Source organism: Phyllobates terribilis, unplaced genomic scaffold, assembly GCF_046119375.1.
Source record: "Phyllobates terribilis strain yellow unplaced genomic scaffold, ASM4611937v1 Scaffold_69__1_contigs__length_7402412, whole genome shotgun sequence".
NCBI classification, from domain to species: Eukaryota; Metazoa; Chordata; class Amphibia; order Anura; family Dendrobatidae; genus Phyllobates; species Phyllobates terribilis.
In genome coordinates this window covers 4,308,427-4,327,501 of record NW_027362829.1, presented here as the reverse complement: position 1 = coordinate 4,327,501, position 19,075 = coordinate 4,308,427, and positions in this window count along the sequence as shown.

The following is a 19,075-nucleotide window of genomic DNA, read 5'->3' as shown; positions in this document are numbered from 1 at the left end:
CATTTCAGGGGAAATGTACACATGTGCCAAACACACGTGCACACACCCCTTCAGTACTGCAGTGTTGAGGACACACACACACACCCCATTAGTGCAGGGACACACAAACCATCACACAGCCACCCCTTTATTAATGGGGCCATAGAGACACAACCCCTTCATTGCTGGGGTCACAGACACACATCCCTTTGGTGCTGAGGTCACACAAACAGACACACACCTTCAGTGCTGGGGCCACCCACACAGCCCTTCAGTGCTGCATTTCAGGGGAAATATACACGTGTGCCAAACACACGTGCACACACCCCTTCAGTGCTGCAGTGTTGAGGAAACAAGCACACACCCCATTAGTGCAGGGACACGCAAACCATCACACAGCCTCCCCATTATTGATGGGGCCATAGAGACACACATCTTTATTGCTGGGGTCACAGACACACATCCCTTTGGTGCTGAGGTCACACAAACAGACACAGTCACACACCTTCAGTGCTGGGGCCACACACACATCCCTTCAGTGCTGCATTTCAGGGACATGTACACATGTGCCAAACACACGTGCACACACCCCTTTAGTGCTGCGGTGTTGAGAAAACAAGCACACACCCCATTAGTGCAGGGACACACAAACCATCACACATGCACCCCTTTATTGATGGGGTCACAGAGACACCCCTTCATTTCTGGGGTCACAGACACACATCCCTTTGGTGCTGAGGTCACACAAACAGACACAGACACACACCTTCAGTGCTGGGGCCACACACACAGCCCTTCAGTGCTACATTTCTGGAGACATGTACATGTGTGCCAAACACACGTGCACACTCCCCTTCAGTGCTGCAGTGTTGAGGACACAAACACACACCCCATTAGTGCAGGGACACACAAACCATCACACAGCCACCCCTTTATTAATGGGGCCATAGAGACACAGCCCTTCATTGCTGGGGTCACAGACACACATCCCTTTGGTGCTGAGGTCACACAAACAGACACAGACACACACCTTCAGTGCTGGAGCCACACACACAGCCCTTCAGTGCTGCATTTCAGGGGAGATGTACACGTGTGCCAAACACACGTGCACACACCCCTTCAGTGCTGCAGTGTTGAGGAAACAAGCACACACCCCATTAGTGCAGGGACACGCAAACCATCACACAGCCTCCCCGTTATTGATGGGGCCATAGAGACACACATCTTTATTGCTGGGGTCACAGACACACATCCCTTTGGTGCTGAGGTCACACAAACAGACACAGTCACACACCTTCAGTGCTGGGGCCACACACACATCCCTTCAGTGCTGCATTTCAGGGACATGTACACATGTGCCAAACACACGTGCACACACCCCTTCAGTGCTGCAGTGTTGAGGACACAAACACACACCCCATTAGTGCAGGGACACACAAACCATCACACAGCCACCCCTTTATTGGTGGGGTCATAGGCACACATCCCTTTATTGGTGGGGTCAGAGACACACATGCCTTTATTGGTGGGGTCACAGACACACATCCTTTTAGTGCTGGGGTCACAGACACACTTCCCTTTAGATCTGGGGTCACACAAACCTTCAATGCTGTGCCTACACACACAGTCACATGCACGCACACCTACCTTCTTGCTGAATCCCAAAAAGTCTACTCACTTGATAATTGCCAGACGTATGATAGTTACTCCACAGATCTCAGAACAGCCTTGAGGAAGGTCAGGAAGAAAGAAAACAATGCAGCTAATAATCATCTGGAAATATCATGGGGATGAGGACACAGTCCATACAGCACACACTGCAGATCTCTCCCTGATCCTACTCTGCTGTTTGTGCTGTGACACAATGCTGTGCAGCCAGTCCTCCTCCCTTTCCGATGTGACCCGATCCCCAGCGTTCAGTGATGAGCTACTTTCCTGGACTGGTCCTCTTCAAGCTGTGACACAAGATGGCTCAGGAATAGAACTTTGTACATTCTGTAGCAGTTATGATGTCATGTGAGGTCTATGATGTCATGTTCTCGGTGCTGTCATGTGCTTTGTGATGTCATCATAACGGACACTGCTGTTTTATGTATCAAGTTTACACTTCAGGAAATAAATTACTAAACAAAAAAGTCACAGACTGCAAATATCCCACAGCCCCATGTTATAATTCATGACAACTATTTAAATGAACCTTTATTTTAATCCATATAATCTACTGCTATATGAAAAACACTCGAGACCTGAACTGGAATTTTAATTGTCGTGCATGCAGCATGTAAGAGCATGTTCACACATGGCCACTAGCCAGAAAAAAAACGAAGACAGAAATACAATACACAAACACCCTGCAGTAAATAAATAAATCGCAATAGTGCATGAAAATAATAAAGCGTACTTAGTTAACATAATTTTGATTGAAATAATGCGAAAGCCATCCCGCCTCGTCACGGCGACCCTTATGGGACAGTCCTAACTCTAATATTTAAAACTTTACCGATGGCTTTCACATTATTTTGATCACAATTCTGTTAACTAAGTCCCCTTTGTTATTTTCATGCACTATTGCGGTTTATTTTACTGCAGGGGATTTGTGTATTGTGTTTCTGTCTTTGTCTTCTACTGCTATGTGAGTTACAGGAAAACACTGGACTAAAATCACTGACTGCGGTGGAATCCCAAATAAAATGTACATTTTATTTCCTTAAATAACATTTTCCTATACACACCTTACCTAATAACAGTGACATTTTGTGGAGCGTGCCAAATACTACTCTCCATTTAAAGTCTGCCAGATGTGTTTTCTTGAACCTATTCACACTTGGTCGCAGACCAATACCACACTACAAGGCCAGTGCCTAAAACCGTGGTCATCAGACGTGATCCCATATTACTGCCGTAAACATCCTGAAATTTTTGGGAACTGTCAAATATTATACTCCATTTAACCCCTTTAAAGCATGGGGCGTAATAGTACGCACTAGGCTATCACCCCCGGTTCAGTGAGGGCTCCGGCGCTGAGCCCCCACTGAACCGGGCACATGTCGGCTGATTTATACAGCTGACATGTGCCCCCAACAGCCGCGGGTGGAATCGCAATCCACCCGCGGCTGTTAACATGTTAAATGCCGCTGTCAATCTCTGACAGCGGCATTTAACAGCGCTGCGCCGGAAGCGCATCACTTACCCCGCCCATCGGTGACCCCGTCACGTAATCGCGGGTCACTGATGGGTGGGCATGACAACTCTGGGTCTGCAGCAGACCCCAGTGATTGTCATGTACTGACGCTATGAGCGCCACCTAGTGGTCGGCGCTCATAGCACAGGAGCATTTCTGCTACATAGAGCTGATCTGCTCATCACCTCTATGTAGCAGAGGTGATTGGACAGTTGCTGCTTCTAGTCTCCTAATGAGACTATAGAAGCAAGCAAAAAGTGTACAAAAAAAATGTTTTTGAAAATATAAAAAAAAAATAAAAAATATATAAAAGTTTAAATCACCCCCCTTTCGTCCCATTCAAAATAAAATTCTAAAAATACCACCCACATACACATATTTGCTATTGCCGTGCTCAGAATCGCCCGATCTATCAATATAAAAAAGAATTAATCCGATCGGTAAACGGCGTAACGAGAAAAAAATTCTAAACGCCAGAATTATGTTTTTTGGTCGCCGCAACATTGCAATAAAATGCAATAACGGGTGATCAAAACATCGGATCTACCCCAAAATGGTATCAATAAAAACTTCAGCTCGGTGTGCAAAAAATAAACCCGGTCCCAGATCCCGAAAAATGGAGACGCTACGGGTCTTGTAAAATTGCGCCATTTTATTTTTTTAATTATGGCACTTTGCAAAGCACTTCATTAGTTTCTTTGGCGTCATATCCATAAAATGATGATATTAAAGTGGCCTCCAGACCCTGCTTTTCCCCAGTGCAGGAGCGTTGCTGGGGTCCTAAGAGATCAGGGACCCCAGCCCCAAAGTACATGTTTCCCCATATAACCTCCCTGCCACTTAAAAGAGGATTTATACATATATAATTACAGTATACCACTGTTACTAATCTAAAATACACTATACAAAGACCAATATTCCCAAAATTACTACTACACAAGGCCAAAATGATCCTGCTACACAATGTCCTCTACCATCACCACCACACAGTGAGTCCATATATGAAAGAAAACCCCGCAGGGTAAAAGACCATCAAAGGAGTCCAGGGAGTATAAAATCTATCATATTTATTCAGCAATAGAAGAATAGGATGATGAGGGAAGGGACACAACACGTATGTGATTGTTAGACGTGTAAGCGAAAAAAGGAAGGCACGCAAGGAAGGGGCCATTCCTGGTATAATGGCTGTCTATAGTATCATCATGGGTATACTAAAATATCCCAAAATAGACACCGCATATATTCCACTGGGGGCAACAGTCATCATATGCAGGTGCATCTCACTAAATTAGAATATCATCAAAAAGTTAATTTATTTGAGTTCTTCAATACAAAAAGTGAAACTCCTATATTATATAGAGTCATTACAGACAGAGAGATCTATTTCAAGTGTTTATTTCTTTTAATGTTGACGATTATGGCTTGCAGCCAATGAAAACACAAAAGTCATTATCTCAGTAAATTAGAATAATTAACATAAAACACCTGCAACGGCTTCCTAAGTGTTTAAAAATGTCCCATAGTCTGTTTCAGTAGGCTCCACAATCATGGGGAAAACTGCTGACTTGACAAATGCCAAGAAGGCAGTCATTGACACCATCCACAAGGTCCCAGAGTTCCAATTTTCCTTTGGAAATCAAGGTCCCAGAGTCTGGAGGAAGAGTGGAGAGGCCACAATCCAAGCTGCTTGAGGTCTAGGGTGAAGTTTCCACAATCACTGATGGTTTGGGGAGCCATGTCATCTGCTGGTGTAGGTCCACTGTGTTTTATCAACACCAAAGTCAGCGCAGCTGTCTACCAGGAAATTTTACAGCACTTCATGCTTCCCTCTGCTGACAAGCTTTTTGTAGATGGAAATTTCATTCTCCAGCAGGACTTGGCACCTGTCCACACTGCCAAAAGTACCAATACCTGGTTTACACAACAGTATCACTGTGCTTGATTGGTCAGCAAACTCACATGACCTTAACCCCATAGAGAATCTATTATAGAGAATCTATGGGGTATTGTCAAGAGGAAGATAAGAGACACCAAACCAACAAAGCAGACAAGCTGAAGGCTGCCATCAAAACAACCTGGGCTTCCATAACACCTCAGCAGTGCCACAGGCTGATCGCCTCCATGCCACGCCGCATTGATGCAGTAATTGATGCAAAAGGAGCCTGACCAAGTATTGAGTGCATTTACTGAACACACATTTCAGTAGGCCAACATTTCGGATTTTAAAAACATTTTTCAAGCTGATGTTATAAAGTATTTTAATTTACTGAGATAATGACTTTTGTGATTTCATTGGCTGTAAGCCATAATGAGTGGCGTACCGCCAATGATGGCAGGCCACACCACTGCTATGGGGCCCGTGAGCCTCGGGGGAGCGAGGAGGATAGGTGAGTATTGGGGGGTGGGAGGTTCCGGCGGCGGAGGAGCAGGCACACTCAGTAGCGGCTGCTGTAGCTACCACGTGTGCCCGCTGCTAAAGGGACATGAATATTACCTCTTCTCCACTTCCATGGGCGTGGAGAAGAGGGAATATTCATTCTCTTTAGTAGCGGGCACGGAGGAGCGCTGAGCCGTTCACCTGTTGGCATATTCACTCCTCTCCACGCCGGGACTATGAGCATTGACAAGCGTGAATATGCATTCTCTTTAGTAGCAGGCACTGTAAGCAGGAGCCACGGCTCAGCGCTCCTCCGTGCCCGCTACTAAAGAGAATGAATATTCCCTCTTCTCCACGCCCATGGAAGTGGAGAAGAGGTAATATTCATGTCCCTTTAGCAGCGGGCACACGTGGTAGCTACAGCAGCCGCTACTGAGTGTGCCCGCTCCTCCGCCGCCGCAACCTCCCACCCCCCAATACTCACCTATCCTCCTCGCTCCCCCGAGGCTCACGTGCTACATAGCAGTGGTGTGGCCTGAGGGTGTTCACTGCCAGATCCCCGACTATCAACTGATCGCCTGCAAGTCCTCATTTGGCGACAGAAGTTGTTCACACTTGGCATATTTTGTGATTCATGAGGGGAGGACAGTAGCCGGATATAGACTTTTTCTATAAAGTCAGATTAAAGGGGTTTTCAGGAATGAGGGGTGCCATATGTACCAGGATTGGGGGATGAGGGGTGCCATACACACCAGGAATGGTGATGAGGGAGCCATACATACCAGGATTGGGGGATGAGGGGGCCACACATAACAGGATTGGGGGATGAGGGGTACCATATGTACCAGGATTGAGGGATGAGGGGTGCCATACATACCAGGATTAGTGATGATGGAGCCATACATACCAGGATGGTGACATTTTACAGTAGCTGCTGCATTTCCTACCCTAGGCTTATACTCAACTCAATACGTTTTCCCAGTTTTTTTGTGGTAAAATTAGGGGCCTCAGCTTATACTCGGGTCGTCTTATTTAAAACATATGGTATTTTAAAATCAGTGAGTATGTGGTGCCCATAATACTGCAGGACTGTGTGGTGCATTATACTATATGAGGGCTGCATTTTACCCTTTGGGGTGTGAAATATACTGTATGGAGGACTATGGGGAGTGCATTATACTATATGGAGGATTATGGGGGGTGCATTATACTATATGGAGGATTTTGGAGGGTGCATTATACTATATGGAGGATTATGGGTGGCATATTATACTATATGGAAGTCTATGTGGGGTCATTATGATATTTTGAGGGCTATGTGGGGGGCCGTTATACTGTATGAAAGCAATTATACGGTGTGAAGGTTTGTGTGGGGTCCATCATACTGTTTGGAGGGCTAGTGTGGGCCATTATACTGTATGTAGGCCCATTATACTGTATGGAGGGCTGTGTGGGGCCATTATACTGTTTGGAGGGCTAGTGTGGGCCATTATACTGTATGTAGGCCCATTATACTGTATGGAGGGCTGTGTGGGAGTCACAGTTGGGGGAATCATACAGTGTTAGGGTCACCATACTTTGCCTTGGGAGTTGAAGTGGGGTACAATAAGGTCATTATACTGTACATGTAGAGGCTAATGTGGAGGAATGCACCATGGGGTATCATACTGTGTTTGGGGGGCACTTTTATTGGCATCATACTTCATGGGGGCAATGAAAGAGGGATCTAGGACTTCAGTAGGAGGAACATTAGAAAAGCGAAGTAAAGGCTGGAAAGTTGTGAGATCGGCTCTTCTGTGACACAGACAAATATTTATTTATTTTTTTGGGCGGGGGGTCCAATTAGAGCTTCTGCTATGGGGCCTCATGATTTCTATGTGCGCCCCTGGCCATAATCATCAACATTAACAGAAATAAACACTTGAAATAGATCACTTTGATTGTAATGACTTTATAGAATATATGAGTTTCATTTTCACCATTGAAGAACTAAAATAAATAAACTTTTTAATGATATTCTAATTTAGTGAGATGCACCTGTATATATAAGGGGTGTGGGTGCCATCATACTATAAGGGGCTATGGGAGTCATCATGCTATATATAAGGGGCAGTGGGGCCATCATATTATATAAAATGGGGAGTGGGTGCCAGAATACAGTTTATAAGGGGCCGTGGGGCCATCATACAGTATAAAGGGAGCTGTAAGGGCCATAATATAGTGTACAAGTGGGTATGGGGGCCATCATACAGTATATATTGGGCTGCGGGGGCCATCATACAGTACTGTATATATGGGGCTGTGAGGGCCATTATACAGGATATAGGTAGTTGTAGGGACAATCATGCCAGTTATAAGGAGTTATAGAGACCATCATACAGTGCATAGGGAGCTGTGGGGACCATCAGACAATGCATAGGGAGCTGTGGAGACCATCATACAGTGCATAGGGAGCTTTGGGGACCATTATGCAGTGCATAGGGAGCGTGGGGACCATTATGCAGTGCATAGGGAGATGTGGGGACCTTTATACAGGGCAAAGGGAGCTGTGGGGACCATTATGCAGTGCATAGGGAGCTGTGGGGACCATTATGCAGTGCATAGGGAGCTGTGGGGACCATTATGCAGTGCATAGGGAGCTGTGGGGACCATTATGCAGTGCGTAGGCAGCTGTGGGGACCATTATGCAGTGCATATGGAGCTGTGGGGACCATTATGCAGTGCATAGGGAGTTGTGGGGACCATCATACAGAGCGTAGGGAGCTGTGGGGAGTATCATACAGTACTTAAGGAGCCGTGGGGACCATTATACAGTGTATAAGGAGCCGTGGGGACCATCATACAGTGTATAAGGAGCCGTGGGGACCATCATACAGTGTATAAGGAGCCGTGAGGACCATCATACAGTGCATAAGGAGCTGCAGGGACCATCATACAATGCGTAGAGAGCTGTGGGGACCATCAGAAAATGCATAGGTGTTATGCACACGCCCGGACTGACTGGCGTGTGCGTGTTTATGTAGTGATTCCACTGGACCGTGCCGGAGAGTGAATGCCTGGAGGGGCGTAACTAGGTATTCACCCGATCCGACCAGGGTCGCACGACGGCATACGACGCCAGTGCACCAAGGAGGAACCGAGCAGAGGGACCAGGTGCTACTCCAGGACAGACCCCGGACACGGCTGTTGACCCACACAGGGGAATACAGGAACAGACTGGTAGGCTGGCACACAGACTGGTGGGTATAGGCAGGCACGACTGGTATGCAGGCAGGCGGGTATGCAGGCAGGGGGGTACAGGCAAGCACAGCTAGAGTGCAGACAGGGAAGCACTAGCAGGTAGGAACACAGGCGGGATAGGACCCAGTACACACTGGGACTCAGGAACAATACAGGCAGAGGGGTACAGGCAAGCACAGCTAGAGTGCAGACAGGCAGGCACTAGCAGGTAGGGACACTGGCGGGATAGGACCCAGTACACACTGGGACTCAGGAACAGAACCACAGATGTGGCGGACAAACACAGCAGAGTGAGGCCGCCCAGAGAGGTGAGCGAGAACAGGGCAGGACAAGGCCGCCTGGAGCGGTGAGCAAGAGTAGAGCAGGACAAGGCCGCCAGGAGCGGTGAGCAAAGGGTCAGAGCTGAGCGAGACTGCCGGAGCAGTGAGCAAGAGTAAAGCAGGACGAGACCGCCTGGAGCAGTGAGCAAGAGTGGAGCAAGACTGCCGGAGCAGTGAGCAAAAGGATAAGAGCGGAGCGAGACTGCCGGAGCAGTGAGCAAAAGGGTCAGAGCGGAGCAAGGCTGCCGGAGCAGCGAGCAAAGGAGTCAGAGCAGGCTAGAACCGCCGGAGCGGTGAGCAAAGGAGTCAGAGCAGGCTAGAACCGCCGGAGCGGTGAGCAAAGGAGTCAGAGCAGGCTAGAACCGCCGGAGCGGTAAGCAAAGGAGTCAGAGCAGGCTAGAACTGCCGGAGCGGTAAGCAAAGGAGTCAGAGCAGGCTAGAACCGCCGGAGCGGTGAGCAAAGGAGTCAGAGCAGGCAAGGCTGAGCAGGGGGGACAGGGCTCTGTTCACACGGAACAGACAGGAAGGGAAAGGCAGAGCCAGATACCCACAGGGTACTTGCAGTGAAGTAGCGAGTGGACCACAAACTCACAAACGGGAGTACAGAGACAACAAGCAGGAGTTAGGTACGAGTTCAGACTCTGCAGAAAAAGGAAGGGAACGGACATAGAGGCAAAACAGGTAAAGGATAGGAGAGAGTTCAGACTGGAACTGAGTGTATGGAGGAGACCGACACTGCAGCGGAATACAGGAGCGGGTCTGGGAATACGGCCCCCAGAGAGGCAGGATTAACAGGCAAGGAGCATGTTCAGACAGGACAGACAAGATACAGGAGCGGGTCTAGGTAATCGGCCCCTAGAAGGCAGGAGGAACAGGCTAGGAGCGTGTTCAGACAGGACAGACAAGATACCGGAGCGGGTCTAGGTAATCGGCCCCTACAAGGCGGGAGGAACAGGCTAGGAGCGTGTTCAGACAGGACAGACAAGATACCGGAGCGGGTCTAGGTAATCGGCCCCTAGAAGGCGGGAGGAACAGGCTAGGAGCGAGTTCAGACAGGTCAGGAAATACAGCCTCCAGGATAGGCAGACAAGAGAACACAGAACGGGACCTGGCACCTTCAGAGTGCAAGCACACACTGAAAGAAACACTATGCTCAGGCAGGGATAGATGGGAGCAGCTGAGCTATATACCAGGTGACAGACAGCAATAGGCTGAGGACGCACAAGGGGTGTGACCCACAGCAGGTACAATAAGCAGGAAGTGATCGGGCGCCGCCCTTAAGCAGCAGAAACAGACACAAACAGACAGCATGGAGGGAAGCCAGAGAGACATTCTGGACTGGAGATCAAGTGCGCGCTCTTGCACAGTGGGAGATGGACCACCATGCAAGGACGCCGCCAGGTATGTTACAGTACCCCCCCCCTTACGCCCCCTCTTCTTCAGGCCTGCCAGAATCTTCCGCAGGGAATTCGAGGACCAGTCGTTCACTTCAAGGAGATCACTTCCACTGTCCACAGGAAAAACTGATCTCATCTGGTTAGCTAGGATGCTACCTCCTATCCAGCCATCCTCAGCAACAGACGAAACGGGTGGAGTACCAGGAACAGCACACAAGGAAGTCTCTCTCCACATATTTTCAGGTGGCACCCCAGAGGGTACAGGAGACAACTGGAAGTCCTTCACTGGGTTGGAGGGGGACAGAGACTTGGGGGTAATCTCTGCTGCGAGGTACATCTGGTCAAGCTCACAGGAAGAAATAGACGGGTTATCAGGTACATAATGAGGAAAAATCACTGTCTCTTTGTTATCTGGTGGTACCCCGGAGGATTCAGGAAACAATTGGAGGTCCTCCGCCGGGTCAGAAGAGTGCAGAGGCTCAGAGAAAACATCTGCTTCAGAGTACACTAGGTCGGACTCACTGGACGAAGCAGGCGAGGTATCGGGTACCGAGTATAGGAAAGTCTCTGTCCATTCACCACCAGGTGGCACCCCGAAGGGTTCTGGAGACAACTGGCGGTCCTCCGCCTGGTCAGAGGAGTGTAGAGACTCACGGGTAACCTCTGCTTCAGAGTACACTAGGTCGGACTCACTGGACGAAGCAAGCGAGGTATCAGATCCAGGATATAGGAAAGTCTCTGTCCATTCACCACCAGGTGGCACCCAGAAGGGTTCTGGAGACAACTGGAGGTCCTCCGCCTGGTCGGAGGGGTGTAGAGACTCGGGAGTAACCACTGCTTCGGAGTACACTAGGTTGGACTCAGTGGACGAAGCGAGCGAGGTATCAGGTACAGAGTATAGGAGAGTCTCTGTCCTTTCGCTACCAGGTAGCACCCCGAAGGGTTCTGGAGACAACTGGAGGTCCTCCGCCTGGTCGGAGGGGTGTAGAGACTCGGGAGTAACCACTGCTTCGGAGTACACTAGGTTGGACTCAGTGGACGAAGCGAGCGAGGTATCAGGTACAGAGTATAGGAGAGTCTCTGTCCTTTCGCTACCAGGTAGCACCCCGAAGGGTTCAGGAGACAACTGGAGGACCTCCGCCTGGTCGGAGGGGTGTAGAGACTCGGGGGTAACTACCACTTTGGGGTACCCATTGTCAGGCTCACAGGACGAAGCGGACAAAGTATCGAGTACCGGGTGTAGAGAAGTCTCTCTCCATTTGTCATCGAGTGGTATCCCGGAGGATTCAGGAGGCAACAGGGGGTCCTCCACCAGGTAGTAGAGGTGCACAGACTCTGAGGTAACCACAGCTTTGGAGCATCCTTGGACATGCACACCGGTTAAAGTGGGTGAAGCATCTGATGCCGGGTGCAGGAAGTTCTCCTGTGTGGAGTCTGGATGGGCAGAAGTCTCTTCGGGCAGGAGAACTGGTGCACTACCCACGCACATTACCCGTTGGGGCTTCTCCGGGATACAGGGAGATGAAGCTTCAGTAGGGACTTCAAGGTTGGGGTCAGGAGGTCTCAGGGAGGACAGACCCTGGCGTGACGGCTTGCCTCTACGTCTAGCACGTCTGGACTGCCTCTTGAGGTTGGGAGAAGTATTCCGGAAAGCGTAGTCACCCTGTGAGGATTCTGGGTGGGCAGTAGTCTCATTGGGCTGGAGGACTATTGCGCTACCCACACACATTACCCATCAGGGCTGCTCCGGGATATTGGGAGGTGAAGCTTCAGCAGGAGCCTCCGGGTTAGGATCATCGAAGACCATTAGAAAGGCCACCAGGAAGGCCATTAGGTCCAGGAGGATCGGATCCTGTGTTTCATATAGGGGGTTGATCCATTCCAAGGCATCACCCGCCAGGTAAGACATAATGAATGCCACCTTAACCCGATCGGTGGGAAAACATTGAGGGTAGAACTTGAAGTGTAGCATGCATTGCTCCACAAATGCACGACTTTGTCTTGGATCCCCATAGTAACGTGGCGGATCCGCAGGAACGAGAGCAGATAGATCCATCTGGACGGGTGCGTAATTAGCCTGGAACTCAGCTGAGAAAAAAAAAATTATTTATTTATTTTTAATGAATGTATTCGCTGGAAAACTTCTCAGAGAGCGAAGGCCGTGGGGCTCAACGGGAACCATGGCCTGAGCATGCTGTTATGCACACGCCCGGACTGACTGGCGTGTGCGTGTTTATGTAGTGATTCCACTGGACCGTGCCGGAGAGTGAATGCCTGGAGGGGCGTAACTAGGTATTCACCCGATCCGACCAGGGTCGCACGACGGCATACGACGCCAGTGCACCAAGGAGGAACCGAGCAGAGGGACCAGGTGCTACTCCAGGACAGACCCCGGACACGGCTGTTGACCCACACAGGGGAATACAGGAACAGACTGGTAGGCTGGCACACAGACTGGTGGGTATAGGCAGGCACGACTGGTGGGTATAGGCAGGCACGACTGGTATGCAGGCAGGCGGGTATGCAGGCAGGGGGGTACAGGCAAGCACAGCTAGAGTGCAGACAGGGAAGCACTAGCAGGTAGGAACACAGGCGGGATAGGACCCAGTACACACTGGGACTCAGGAACAATACAGGCAGAGGGGTACAGGCAAGCACAGCTAGAGTGCAGACAGGCAGGCACTAGCAGGTAGGGACACTGGCGGGATAGGACCCAGTACACACTGGGACTCAGGAACAGAACCACAGATGTGGCGGACAAACACAGCAGAGTGAGGCCGCCCAGAGAGGTGAGCGAGAACAGGGCAGGACAAGGCCGCCTGGAGCGGTGAGCAAGAGTAGAGCAGGACAAGGCCGCCAGGAGCGGTGAGCAAAGGGTCAGAGCTGAGCGAGACTGCCGGAGCAGTGAGCAAGAGTAAAGCAGGACGAGACCGCCTGGAGCAGTGAGCAAGAGTGGAGCAAGACTGCCGGAGCAGTGAGCAAAAGGATAAGAGCGGAGCGAGACTGCCGGAGCAGTGAGCAAAAGGGTCAGAGCGGAGCAAGGCTGCCGGAGCAGCGAGCAAAGGAGTCAGAGCAGGCTAGAACCGCCGGAGCGGTGAGCAAAGGAGTCAGAGCAGGCTAGAACCGCCGGAGCGGTGAGCAAAGAGTCAGAGCAGGCTAGAACCGCCGGAGCGGTAAGCAAAGGAGTCAGAGCAGGCTAGAACCGCCGGAGCGGTGAGCAAAGGAGTCAGAGCAGGCTAGAACCGCCGGAGCGGTGAGCAAAGGAGTCAGAGCAGGCAAGGCTGAGCAGGGGGGACAGGGCTCTGTTCACACGGAACAGACAGGAAGGGAAAGGCAGAGCCAGATACCCACAGGGTACTTGCAGTGAAGTAGCGAGTGGACCACAAACTCACAAACGGGAGTACAGAGACAACAAGCAGGAGTTAGGTACGAGTTCAGACTCTGCAGAAAAAGGAAGGGAACGGACATAGAGGCAAAACAGGTAAAGGATAGGAGAGAGTTCAGACTGGAACTGAGTGTATGGAGGAGACCGACACTGCAGCGGAATACAGGAGCGGGTCTGGGAATACGGCCCCCAGAGAGGCAGGATTAACAGGCAAGGAGCATGTTCAGACAGGACAGACAAGATACAGGAGCGGGTCTAGGTAATCGGCCCCTAGAAGGCAGGAGGAACAGGCTAGGAGCGTGTTCAGACAGGACAGACAAGATACCGGAGCGGGTCTAGGTAATCGGCCCCTAGAAGGCGGGAGGAACAGGCTAGGAGCGTGTTCAGACAGGACAGACAAGATACCGGAGCGGGTCTAGGTAATCGGCCCCTAGAAGGCGGGAGGAACAGGCTAGGAGCGAGTTCAGACAGGTCAGGAAATACAGCCTCCAGGATAGGCAGACAAGAGAACACAGAACGGGACCTGGCACCTTCAGAGTGCAAGCACACACTGAAAGAAACACTATGCTCAGGCAGGGATAGATGGGAGCAGCTGAGCTATATACCAGGTGACAGACAGCAATAGGCTGAGGACGCACAAGGGGTGTGACCCACAGCAGGTACAATAAGCAGGAAGTGATCGGGCGCCGCCCTTAAGCAGCAGAAACAGACACAAACAGACAGCATGGAGGGAAGCCAGAGAGACATTCTGGACTGGAGATCAAGTGCGCGCTCTTGCACAGTGGGAGATGGACCACCATGCAAGGACGCCGCCAGGTATGTTACAATAGGGAGCTGTGGAAACCATCATACAGTGCCTGAGGAGCTGTGGGGACCATCATACAGTGCATAGGGAGATGTGGGGACCATCATACCGAGCGTAGGGAGCTGCGGGGACCATCATACAGTACATAAGGAGCCATGGGGACCATCATACAGTGTATAAGGAGCCATGGGGACCATCATTCAGTGCATGAGGAGCTGCGGGGACCATCATACAGTGCGTAGAGAGCTATGAGGACAATCATACAATGCATAGGGAGCTGTGGAGACCATCATACAATGCATAGGGAGCTGTGAAGACCATCATACAGTACATAGGGCACTGTGGGGACCATCATACAGAGCATAGGGAGCTGTGGGGACCATCATACAGAGCATAGGGAGCTGTGGGGACCATCATACAGTGTCTAGGGAGCTGTGGGGACACTCATACAGTATCTAAGGAGCTGTGGGGACACTCATACAGTATCTAAGGAGCTGTGGGGACCATCATACAGTGTGTAGGGAGCTGTGGGGACCATCATACAGTGTATAGGGAAGTATGAGGACCATCATACAGTATCTAAGGAGCAAGGAGCTGTGGGGACCATCATACAGTGCATAGTGAGCTGTGGGGACCATCATACAGAGCGTAGATAGCTGTGGGGACCATCATACAGTGCATAGGGAGCTGTGGGTTCCATAATACAGAGCTTAGATAGCTGTGGGGACCATCATACAGTGCATAGGGAGCTGTGGGTTCCATCATACAGAGCATAGGGAGCTGTGGGGACCCTCATACAGAGCATAGAGAGCTGTGGGGACCATTATGCAATGCATAGGGAGCTGTGGGGACCATCATACAGTGCATGGGGGAGCTGTGGGGATCATCATACAGTGTCTAGGGAGCTGTGGGGACCATCGTACAGTGTCTAAGGAGCTGTGGGGACCATCATACAGTGTCTAGGGAGCTGTGGGGACCATCATACAGAGCGTAGGGAGCTGTGGGGACCATGATACCAGTGCATATGGAGCTGTGGGTACCATCATACAGTGCATAGGGAGCTGTGGGGACCATCATACAGTGCATAGGGAGCTGTGGGGACCATCATACAGTGTGTAGTGAGCTGTTGGACTATCATACAATATACAGGGTGCTATGGGGGCACTAAGGACATTATTTATTTTAAATGGGTGCATCATCAGAAATTTCTTCTTTCACCTCCCAGAAATCATCGTCCATAGACTTGAAGAAGAACTTTGTAGTTGGGTGTAGTTTGATTGTGGATTTAAGGGGGCATTATTACTTAAAGGGGATACTCAACAGTATTTGTTGCTTGGAGGGAACACTTCAGATATTGAAACTTTCATAAGAGCATATCTGGCATTATTACTTGCTAGGCAGCACAGTGGGGTCTTTACTACTTTCTATGGGACACTATTATTTTTATAGGTCCCCTCTATCTGGCACACAGTCTTTGTAGCATTAATTGGTGGAGGGTAATCATAGTAATGACATAATTTTTGAAGTATTGAGGTTCCTATTCCACGTCGGAAGAGCAGGCAGCATGGGGAGGTTGTGCAGGGTGGGAATAGAAATGTGAGAAGTCAGATGGTCTTTGTACAGGGTGTTTTTTATGTAGAGGCAATGGTCATATCATAATACTATGTACTCACTGTGTAGTGTTGATGGTAGAGGGCATTGTGTAGCGGGATTATTATTGCATTGTGCAGAAGTAATTTTGAGAATATTGGTCTTTCAGTTGTGTATTTTAAGTTAGCAACAATGGTGTACTGTAATTATATATCTATAGGTCCTCTTTTAAGTGGCGGGGAGGTTGTATGGGGAAACACCTACTTTGGGGCTTTGGCCCCTGATCTTTTAGGACCCTAGCAACGTCCCGACATACAAGGGATATCGGGGGGCACAAAGTGTTCTGGACGTTTCCTTTACAGTATAAAGCATTTTCCACACAGTCTCCTTCCTCTGTAATATACTCCAGGACTGGTGAGGCGCACTGTCGCTCCCTATTTCTCCATAACTCGGCCTCAGCACTGCAGTGCTGATCAGCCGGTCTGCTTACTTGTTCTTCGGTTTCGCGCACTATGTCTTCCACTACTGGCGCCCATGAACCCTTGCACTCGTGACTTCCACTAGTACATGGGTCTCAAACTCGATAGAGTAAATGGGCCGCACTTAAAAAAATTGTAAGCTGGCGGGCCGCATTCCTTTCAAATTTAATACAGTACAAAATTATTGTTAAACAATTATCTATTTGAACTACTATAACAATTCTCCATTACGTTACTATAATACTGCTAGGTTTAAACTTAACGGAAATTTGCCGGCTTACTCCACATGCTTATTTTAACAATCCAGTTTTCCACTTCAAGTGTCGCAGAATTCAGTCTGGCTGCTCAGTTGGCAGCATTTGCCAGATACGAGAATGTCAAGATTGGGCTTGAAATCCTGAGTGTTGGCCAATCGCAATGTTGCACGAAGATGTTCATCTGTAAGTCTTAACCATAATGCTGATTTGTTAAGCTTCATTGAAGAGAAAAACTGTTCTTATACAGTACAGACCAAAAGTTTGGACACACCTTCTCATTTAAAGATTTTTCTATATTTTCATAACTATGAAAATTGTACATTCACACTGAAGGCATCTAAACTATGAATTAACACATGTGGAATTATATACTTAACAAAAAAGTGTGAAACAACTGAAAATATGTCTTATATTCTAGGTTCTTCTAAGTAGCCACCTTTTGCTTTGATGACTGCTTTGCACACTCTTGGCATTCTCTTGATGAGCTTCAAGAGGTAGTCACCGGAAATGGTTTTCACAGGTGTGCCCTGTCAGGTTTAATAAGTGGGATTTCTTGCCTTATAAATGGGGTTGGGACCATCAGTTGTGTTGTGCAGAAGTCTGGTGGATACACAGCTGATAGTCCTACTGAATAAACTGTTAGAATTTGTATTATGGCAAGAAAAAAGCAGCTAAGTAAAGAAAAACGAGTGGCCATCATTACTTTAAGAAATGAAGATCAGACAGTCCGAAAAATTGGGAAAACTTTGAAAGTGTCCCCGAGTGCAGTTGCTAAAACCATCAAGCGCTACAAAGAAACTGGCTCACATGAGGACCGCCCCAGGAAAGGAAGACCAAGAGTTACCTCTGCTTCTGAGGATAAGTTTATCCGAGTCACCAGCCTCAGAAATCGCAGGTTAACAGCAGCTCAGATTAGAGACCAGGTCAATGCCACACAGAGTTCTAGCAGCAGACACATCTCTACAACAACTGTTAAGAGCAGACTTTGTGCAGTAGGCCTTCATGGTAAAATAGCTGCTAGGAACCCACTGCTAAGGACAGGCAACAAGCAAAAGAGACTTGTTTGGGCTAAAGTACACAAGGAATGGACATTAGACCAGTAGAAATCTGTGCTTTGGTCTGATGAGTCCAAATTTGAGATCTTTGGTTCCAACCACCGTGTCTTTGTGCGACTCAGAAAAGGTGAACGGATGGACTCTACATGCTTGGTTCCCACCGTGAAGCATGGAGGAGGAGGTGTGATGGTGTGGGGGTGCTTTGCTGGTGAGACTGTTGGGGATTTATTCAAAATTGAAGGCATACTGAACCAGCATGGCTACGACAGCATCTTGCAGCGGCATGCTATTCCATGCAGTTTGCGTTTAGTTGGACCATCATTTATTTTTCAACAGGACAATGACCCCAAATACACCTCACCTCCAGGCTGTGTAAGGGCTATTTGACCAAGAAGGAGAGTGATGGGGTGCTACGCCAGATGACCTGGCCTCCACAGTCACCAGACCTGAACCCAATTGAGATGGTTTGGGATGAGCTGGACCACAGAGTGAAGGCAAAAGGGCCAACAAGTGCTAAGCATCTCTGGGAACTCCTTCAAGATTGTTGGAAGACCATTTCCGGTGACTACCTCTTGAAGCTCATCAAGAGAATGCCAAGAGTGTGCAAAGCAGTCATCAAAGCAAAAGGTGGCTACTTTGAAGGATCTAGAATATAAGACATATTTTCAGTTGTTTCACGCTTTTTTGTTAAGTATATAATTCCACATGTGTTAATTCATAGTTTTGATGCCTTCAGAGTGAATGTACAATTTTCAAAGTCATGAAAATACAGAAAAATCTTTAAATGAGAAGGTGTGTCCAAACTTTTCGTCTGTACTGTACGTATGTACTTCCGAACATGGCCATGATCCTGGCAGCGGCTTTAAGAAGATTTGGAAATTTTTCTCGTGTGACAATCCTATAGAGATCTGGAACAGCAATGTCCATATACTTCTGTTTAAGAACAGCGTCGCATTGCAAGTCCACAATCTCCATCTGCAGATCTTCTAAAACACAAGCAATGTCTACCG